A 9,744-nucleotide genomic window follows, 5' to 3' on the forward strand; every position below is an offset into this window, starting at 1 on the left:
GGGGCTGAGGCCGTGGGGCAGTGCCCAGAGCAGCCTGGCCTGAGCAGAGCTGTGGGGCCAGAGCCGGCCAGGCTGGGCTGGGGAGAGGCCCTTGGTGCTGCCCAGAGCTCAGGACAGCTGGCAGAACTTGCAGGGAGCTGGGCTGGGCTCCGAGAACCTGGCCCAGAAACCATCAGTATCCATCTCAGCCAGGCTGAGCATGCAGGGGCCAAGAAGAGCAGCCAGGGTGTGCACATTCTCTGTGTGGGAGCTGAGCTTGTGAGCCCTTGAGCCTTCCCAAGTGCTGGGGCTGCACCTCCAGCTCGAGAGGAGATGGGACAGATGGGAGCAGACACAAATAATTCCTGCTGGATTTTTTATTGTGTTTGCTTATACAGGTGACCTGGATCCATTAACAGAGGAGGAATTTTGTGCCAGATAAAATTGGTAGAGTGGTTGTCCCGTTCCCGGCTGTTTTTGATGGCCTGGAAAGGCTCGGGATGGCCTTGGGACAGCCCGCGCTCCAAAGGATGAAAAGAGTCTTCAGGTTTTTTCTCGGTCTTCAGTGTTTATTAGTTTTTATCTACAATATTTTCTCTCGGCCTGACTGAGGTCCGCACAGCACGTCAGCCATGAGCACACTGAGAGCCCTCGGGGCGGTCACTTATCTTTATACCCAAAACTACGAATAAGATATTTACCTATTTTCCCCAATACCTTTCACCCTTATTGACAAGTGCACTTTTAGTAAGAACCAATCCCAAAGTGCCACCACCACCACAGAAGATGGACGACTGGAAGAAGAAGAAGAAGGACAGGACACGCCCTAATTTCTCCATCTTGTTTCTCTAGAACCCCCCTGTACCGAAATTCTAAAACCTGTGTTTCACACTATAATTAATCTATCCCTTCACTATTTATCCCCGTGTGATCCTCCCATCCTCATACAGGTGTCGTCTCCTGTGCAGGATCAAATTCCAGCCACCAGACACTTCTGGCAACATTCCAGGACCTCCGAGCCCCCCAAGGGTTGTCTCGGTGACTCTGCACATCAGGACTGCTGTGCTGAGATCCCACAAGTGGTAAGAGTAATATTATTTTAGCTGAAAATAATATTTCATGTATAATACACAATGAGAAAAAAACCCCACATATGATTAGAAGAGCATCTGAGTTTTTCAGAGGAACAGAGACTCATTGATGTTCCAACAGTCAAACCTGTTCAAATACTTTCCTCAGGGCTTCCATGAGATGAGAGGTGACCACCAGAGGCCAAGGCCAGCCAGAGCTCTCTGTCCTGGCAGGTTTTGTCTGGGACAACCCTTGCATATAGGGAATTTTTCAGAGGGAGCGTCAATGTTAGCTGTGGGCACCTGGAATGACGGACGGTTCTTCTTCATAGGAAGGAAAGCATGGAGCCCCAGTTCTCCAGGGGCTGATAAGAGGCAGCCCTCAACATTCCAAGATCAGCTGGACCTGTCACCTGACTGGCCAAGCCAGCAAGATCTGTTCCATGTTCTTTTGGTTTCACAGTGATCTGCAGTGTCCCAATGTTCTCCTTGCTTCTGAAGTGTCACAATGGCCCCGTGCTTCCATGGGGCCCCGCAGTGTCACAATGGTCTCCATGATTCCATGGGGCCTTGCAATGCCACAATGATCTCCATGGATCCACGGTGCCTCTCAGGATCACAGCGGCCCTTTGGTTCCACGAGGCCCTGAAATGCAGCAATGGCCTCTTGGTTCTACAAAGCCCTGCTGCTTCACACTGGCCCTGTGGGACCATACGGCCCAACAGAGCCACAATGATGTTGTTGGTTCCATGAGGCCCCACGGTGTCACCAATATCTCCACAGAAAGGAAAGCACAAAGCCCCTGTGTTTGAGGGGCTGATGAACTGCAGTCACCAGAGGCCAAGGCCAGGCCTGTCTGTCTGTCCTGGCAAGTTTTTCCTGGAGCAATCCTTGGATATTTGAAGCTTTGAATGTTGAATCCCAATTTCAGCCCTTTTTGCCTGGAGGAGAAGGCCAGCTCTTCTCCATAGGAAGGAAAGCATGGAGCCCCTGTGTTTGGAAGGCAGATGAGAGCTGGCCCTAAGGAGGCCAAGGCCAGATAGACCAGTCTGTAATGGCACCTTTTGTTTAGGAGCAATCTTTGGATATAGGACTTTTGGAGGTGGAATCCCAATTTTGGCCATGGGCACCTGGAGAAGAAGGATGATTCTTTTCCATGGGAAGGAAAGGGCCACAGTGTTTCAGGGCAGAACAGAGGTGACCACCAGAGGCCAAGGCCAGCTAGAGCAGTCTGTCCTGGCAGCTTTTGTCCGAGTGAAACCCTTGCATATAGGGAATTTTGGAGGAAAAGTACTCATTTTGGCCAGGGGTGCCTGTGCAGGAGGAAGGGCTCTTTTCCATAGGAAGGAAAGCACTGAGCCTTACACTGTTAGAAGGCAAGTGAGAGACAGCTCTCAGGAAGTAAAGGTCAGACAGACTTTTTGGTAATGGCAGCTTTATCTGGGAGCAATCCCTGGATATTGAGAATTTTGAAGGGGAAATCCCATTTTGGCCATGGATGTTGAATGAGAAGGATAGTTCTTTTCTATCTGAAGGAAAGTCCAGAGCCCCAGTGTCTCAGGGGTACAGGAGAAGAGACCCTCAACATACCAAGGGCAGTTGGACCAGTCAGGCCAAGCCAACCAGAGCTGTTACCCGTTCCCTTGTTTCCATGGGGCCCTGCAGTGTCACAATGGTCCCTTGCTTCCATGAGGCCTTGCAGTGTCACTGGGGTCTCCTTGGTTCCATGGTGTCACAATGGACCCTTGGTTCCATGGGGACTCACAGTGTCAGAAGGGTGTTCTTGGTTCCATGAGGCCTTGCAAAGCCCCTTGATTCAGTGAGGCCTCCAAGTGTCATCATGGCCTCCAGGATTCCATGAGGCCCCACAATGTCACAATGGACCTTTGGTCCCATGGGGTCCCACACTGTTCCATGAATCCTTAGTTCCATGGGGCTCTGTAGTGTCACAATGGACTCCTTGGTTCCATGGTGCCACACAGTGTGACAACTGCCCCTTGGCCTGCCAACACTCCATAGTGTCACAATGGTTCCTTGCTTCCATGAGGTCTTGTAGTGTCACAATGGCCCCTAGGTTCAATGATGCCTTCGGTGTCACAATGGTCTCCGTGATTCCCGAAGGCCTTGCAGTGTCACAACAGGCCATTGGTTTCACTGAGCCCCACAGTGTCACTGTGGTCCCCTTGGCTCCACAAGCCTCTGGAGTGTCACAATGGCCCTTTGGTTTCACAAGGCCTCAAAGTGTAAAAATGGCCTCCATGATTTCATGAGGCCTTGCTGTGTCACAATGGACCTTTGGTTCCATGATGCCCCGGTGTGTCACACCGGCCTCCTTGGTACTGTTGGACCCTTCATCCCATGGAGACCCATGGTGTTCACTGGAGTCCCCTTGATTCCATGAGGCCCTGCCATGCTATAATGGCCCCTTGGTTCCAGTGGGTCCCAAAGTGTCAGAACAGTCTCCATTGTTCCATGAGGCCCCACAATGTCACTGTCATCCCCTTGATCCCACAGGGCCCCACAGTGGAACAATGGACTCTTGGTTCCATGAAGCTCCTGAGTCATAATGGTCTCCTTGGATCCGCAGTGTCACAGTGGCCCCTTGGCTCCGTGTGGCCACGCTGTGTCACAATGGCTCATGGTTCCATGAGGCCACACAGTTTAACAACGGACCCTTAGTTCCTCGAGGCCTTGCTGTGTCACAATGGACTTCTGGTTCCATGAGCTCTCACACTGCCAGCAGCACTCTCCTTGGTTCTGCAGTGTCACCATGGCCCCTTTGTTCCAGGAGGTTCCAAAGTAGAATACGGTCACCTTGGTTCCGTGAGGTTCTGCAGTGTCACAATGGACGCATGGTTCCACCAGGCCTTGCTGTGTCAGAATGGACCCTTTTTTCCAAGAGGTTTCTCAGAGTCACAATGGTCTCCTTGGAGCCGCAGTATCACATTGGTTCAATGTGGCTCCAATGTACCAGAATGGATTTTGGTTCCATGGAGTTCTGCTGTGTCACCATGGACCCTTTGTTCCATGAGTTTGCACCGTGTCACAGCTGAGTCCTTGGTTCTGTGAGGCCTTGCCAACACCAAATCTCAAAAATATCAGAATAAGACTCATTAACACTAATTTGCATGTTGCCTCCGCTTGAGGCGTGATGATCTGATTCAGGAATGGCATGGTGACAATCCCCCTGCTGCTCGGGCCACACAGACACCAATGTGATAGATGGCAAATGGCGTTTATTAATGGTTATGCGGGGTTATATAATGGCGGTTAACGGTCAACAAAACGGGGAGCTAAGTAACTTTAACAGTAAAGGGGAGGGGTTCTGTCTACCCATAACATCGCGAGATCTTCTGATCGGTCCCTAACCTCCCAGATTTGCCTCCCCCGCTTTATGATTAATTAAAACCACAGAAAGTGTAAAGGTTATAAAAATATAAAGGCTATCAAACTGATACATGGCAAAAGTGACAACTGGTAAAAAACAATACAACATGTCTGCAACTAACACGCTTCAAAGCAACTGTTGGTGGTCAACAAATAAAATGTTAACTTTTTCTAACTGGTTTTTAACAAACAATACTAACTTGTTTAAAATGCAAGGTCTAAAAATCAATGTGAGGAGTATCATAGCAACTGGGCCTAATAAGGAGGAAACAACGGTGGTCAGCTATGGGGACTAGTCAAACTATGACTCAAACTGCCTTTGCTGGGCTTTTCTCTCAGTCTTTCTCTGTGCTAGCCTTTCTTTCAGTTTGCCTATGGAGTCTCTTACGACTTCGGTATGGTCTGTGTAAAAACAACATTGTTCTTTCAAGGCAGCACACAGGCTTCTCTGTTGCATGAGCAGGAGGTTCAATTCTTGTCTCTTCTGCAGGACGGTCACAAGTTTTTGCAGCTCTTGTTGTGTTGGTACTTTTGTAGAGGCTTTTCTTTGTTGATGTTTGGGACGTAAAATGAAACTGGAGGAGCATCATCTGGATGGAGGAGGAAGCTGAAAAAACAGTTTCTGAGATCAATGATCACAAGTGGCTAATCATTGAGAGTGAAGGAAGTCTTTGCTGAAGCAGTTCTATGTCCTCAATGACTTCATTGATCTTCTTGAGGTTGTGCAGCAGTCTCTGTGAGCCTGAAGTTTTCTCCTGAATGACGAACACTGGAGAATTCCATGGACGTGGTCTCTAGAGGGAAAGTCTTGCTGATCAAACACTAGCATGACTTGTTCTGCTGCATGTGGTGGCAAAGCGATAGCTTTGGCTACTGGGGTGTTCTCTGGAACAGTCAGTAGTGGTTGAAGAGCTTTGGCTAAGTCTGTCAGCTCTTCATTCTGATTTGCTGAAACAATCGAAGGATAAATGACAAGTCTAAGGATGCTGCTTCTGTCTTTACTAATTATTACAAAGTCTTGTCTTTTGGGCAAAGTTCTAGTGACACTAGTAGGTATCACTGCGTGGCTCTCATCTATGAAGCAATGTAAAGTCTACAATCTTCTGTGGGTGAAGTACAAGGGTTGGAATCTCTGTGCAGTCGTGCAGTCGTGCAGTCAACATCTGTGCTTCTTTTTTTTTTTTTTTTTTTTTTTTTTTTGCTTGTGGAATGGTCAGCATTTTCTTGCCCATGCTTCTTGTCAGCATTCTCATGCTCTTGATCAAGTTTCACATTATTTACTGAGGTCTACCTGGACTTTTGCACCTGCTAAAACACAAACAAATCCATGTCCCTACAGGGACTGGAGGATTATCTCAAAATCTTGGAGGTGAAGAATGTGAAAATAAAACATTGATCTGTTCTGTTTCAGTCTCTATGCAATATTGCATAGGGAAATGTAAGATAACAACAATTAGAAATCAATCAGATAATACACATAACTAATAACACATCTGAAATCATACAATTATCAGTCACTACAACACTGAACTGTCATCCCAGAGTCTGCGACATCTGATGAACCTTGAAACAACAGAGAACTGGAGAACTCATGTCCGGATTCATGTTTCTCCAAACTCCCTTTGAAATCAGGCTCAGCTACCATATATGGTCAAATTGCCAAGCCAAAAGGACTTGAATACTTTTTGATGCAGAAAACATCTGGGCTGATTGTCAATCATTCCATTACAAGTAGAGCTAGACCTTGGCCAGAGTTCAAACTCTAATTGATGGACATCACTTAATATATTTTAAAACAAGACTGTTAAAACCAGCAATTATGAATAGGAAACCTTACGATTAAAGATCAATCAAACCATTAAAGAATTGAATCCCTCCGAAACTTCTGTCAGGACAGAAATTCTTCAAACACAGCAAACCTCTTGAATTCTTGGCTGAGGTACTGTATAATAACTGAAGAAATAATAACTGAAGAAACCACAAAACTGGCAATCTGGATTTAAAAGAAACCTAAAAAATATGAGTAGTTAAGAAACAAAAAGACAAGATTCTGAGGAGACACATGTCTTGTAGATGATCACACAAAGAGATAGTGAAACACATGAAAGCTGGCTGTTGGGGTTGGCTGTGTGCCTGCTGCTGTGGGACCAGAGCAGGGCCGGTACCTCGGGCACCCTCTGCACCTCGACCATGCCCCGTCTCTGCCTGTGCCGTCACGGGAATGCAGGCGCTTCCGCCCTGACCACGCCTCCCCTGCAGTCGTCTCGGCGCAGGTGCGGTCTTGGGAACATCCTCTCTGCCTGTGACCAACACCTGCGCTGTCCCAATCCCGATCTGGCTCCGTTCCCACTTGGCAGTGTCCGTGGGTGCGTCTTACTCTCTGCAGCCCTCAGGGCTCTTGGCCAGCCCAGGGCATGTGCCACCTGCCAGGGGCAGCTCTCAGCCTGCCTGGCAGCTCCCCATGGATGCTGCAGGTGAGCTGTGGGTGCACGGAGTGACTCCTGCCAGGGCAGGTCCTGCTGCTGTTGAGAGGGTCCTGCGTGGGCCAGGGCTGCTCAGAGCTCCAGCTCATGCCCAGCTCATTCCTGAGGGGACTTTTCATTGGGTCATTCAGTGCAGGGGTTTCCTGCTTGGGTCTCTGCTTTCCTGAATCTGTGCTCCCACTTTTCCCTGGCTCAGCTTGGTGGCAATGGAAACTCAGCTGTGCAGGGCAGAGCAGGGGCTGAGGCTCTTCAGCCATCACACTGAGTTTTCCTGGGAACCTCAGCAAGAGCCTACACCTGCCCAGCCTCCAGATCCATGCAGCATCACCTTTCCCTGGTGCCCAGGCTGGGGAAGCTGTTCTTTAATCCCTGCAGGGCTGAGCAGCTGCAGGGCAGGGCTGGCCCAGGGGCTGGGCTGGGCTCTGGCAGCTCTGGCAGGGAAGGAGCCCGGGGCCACAGAAGCAGCTCGGGGTGGGACAGCTCCAGCAGCAGAGCTGTGGGCAGGGAGGGGGGGAGGCAGTGCTGAGGGCAGCCCTGCTGCAGGGCATATGTGGCACCTGCTGGGCCTGCCCTGCAGGGCAGACACTACCCTGAGCAGCACAGCTCTTGTGTCCCCTCGCAGCCAGCGCAGCCCTCAGCCCGGGGCTCAGGGCCCTCAGTCCCTCCTGGGCTGGCAGAGGAGCCCCAGAGATGAAGGGCATCTCTGTGGCCATGTGCCCATTCCCTGCTGACCAGGGCCTGAGGGCCACTGTCCTGCCCTGCTGCTGCCTGGTAGGGGCTGGGCAGGGCTGGCCAGGGAAAGGCGTTTCCTCAGGCCCAGCTCTCTCTCTCTCCTTGCCTTGCCCAGGTGCTGCTGGCATTGCTGAGGGGCTCTCTGCATTGGCAGCTCCAGCTGCAGGGCCAGGCCCAGCCCTTGGGCTCCTCCTGTGCAGGCTGAGCACAGCAATGGGGTGTCCCAGCTCCCTGTGCCCGGGGAGCTCTGGGCAGGGCAGCCTGGGACCCTGGCAATGAGCCCACTCTCCTCAAGCAGTGCCATGGACAGGACCCTTGGTGTGTCCTCAGGATGCCATCCAAGCTGTCAGCTGCCTCCAGGGGACACTGGGGGACAGGAGTGTCCTTGGCCAGAGTGGGGCTGGGACTCTGAGAAAGGCTAAACCAGTTTGCTCTGCTGTGGGTCCCTCTGCTCTCAGTTGTGTCAGGCTGATTTCCAGGGGAACACAGGGACTGCCCTGGATCGCAGAAAAGGGCAGCTGGGGACAGACGGAGTGACAGAGCAGCTCCCCTAGCCCTTCACTGAGTTTCAGCCACTGCTCTTGCCTTGCACAGCTGTCTCTGCTCTCCCTGGGCACAGCAGGAAACCCTCTCAAACTGCCTTTGGCCATCATCCTCCCTTAGTCCTGGGACAGGAGATGCTGCTGAGCTCCTCAGGCTCAGAAGCTGTTTCAGCTGATGGAATCCTACCCCAGGACTTGCCCCTGTCCCCATTCCATGACCCCACTGCTTCAGAGCAGAGCTGACCCCTTGGTGTCCATGGGCAGAGCCCCTGCTCATCACAGCAATGGGGCCAGATTCCAGCAAAATTCCAGGCACGGGGCTGAAGGAAGAGCTCTGAGAAAAGGAAAACTGGGGGGCACAGAGCAACAGGGGCAGGGCTGGGGGAAAGGGCTTGGACAGAGCTCAGCAAAGTCTGCCCTGACTTGTCACTGTCTCCCCTTTGAACAGCTCCCCATGACCCACTGTCTCTCAGCCGGTATCGGCATCAATTGTTGCAATAAAGGTAGTGTATTGGGATGGCCCCAGATTTGCCAGGCTCCACAACATTTGCCCTGTGCACCTGACCTTGTTGGGGTCATTATCATGCTGTCCATCCCTCCCAAAGAGTGCCTCCAATACTGCCACTTCTCTCAGCTGTTGGATTCCATCCTCAAGAGTCTTCCAGCACATTCTGTGGTGCTGCTCCTGCATTCTCTCCCTGTGAAGAAACCTCTCTCTGGCACTTATTAAAAGCCCTGGCTCCCTTACAAAAATCTGATTGATACCTGAGTGCTGGGTCAAGCCTCCCAAATTCCTTGCCTCACCACCATCCAGCTGGACACCTGTACCCATAAGATCCCAGACCCAGAGTAACCAGGTTGTATAAGCCTCATGTCCCTGTCGTACAATGTCTGTGTGCAGATTACAGAGACTTTTGTACATCAAGGACTCAGTGATGATCTCAACCATTGGCTCCCCTGTGAGTTGTGAGGGCCCTCCATTCTTATCCTTGTCTGGGTGCTCTGATTTCATCTTAGACCTCCTCGTTTCCACAGGGGCAACTGCTTCTGGCTGTGACTGCCTCTGCAGTTCAGCTGGAACCTGGACAGTTGTAACATCTGTGGGTTCCGCTGCTGCACCATCAGACTCTCCCTCTTTGAGGCAGGAGGAGGTCTCCTCACAAGCTGGGGAAGTGTAGTCCTTCAGCATCTGGCCCATCTCACACATCTCCTTCACCAGACCCCCCACCCAATCTGGGTGGTTCATTTCTGAGGTGGGCTGTGGGGCGTGGTCAGGCTCTGGGGTGTTGAGGATTTTTTGTAGGTTGAGGAGTTCTTGCTAGACAATGGCCATATTCAGCCGATGCACAATCCAGCCTGCTTGTACTAATGGACAATGAACATGTTCACAAACAATGGATAATGGACTTATTCAGAAATAGGGTCAGTATATCCTTGAGAAAGATACAAGAAGAAGAGTCATCAGGACTCAGCAAATTTGTCAGCAAGCTTGGGAGAGTGAGAAAAAAGAGAAAGCAACGGGTGGGCCAGACAACCACAGCAAGATGCACG

This window comes from Melozone crissalis, unplaced genomic scaffold, assembly GCF_028551555.1.
Source record: "Melozone crissalis strain CALT ecotype California unplaced genomic scaffold, PUWL_Pcris_2 ptg000073l_1, whole genome shotgun sequence".
In the NCBI taxonomy this organism is placed as follows: domain Eukaryota; kingdom Metazoa; phylum Chordata; class Aves; order Passeriformes; family Passerellidae; genus Melozone; species Melozone crissalis.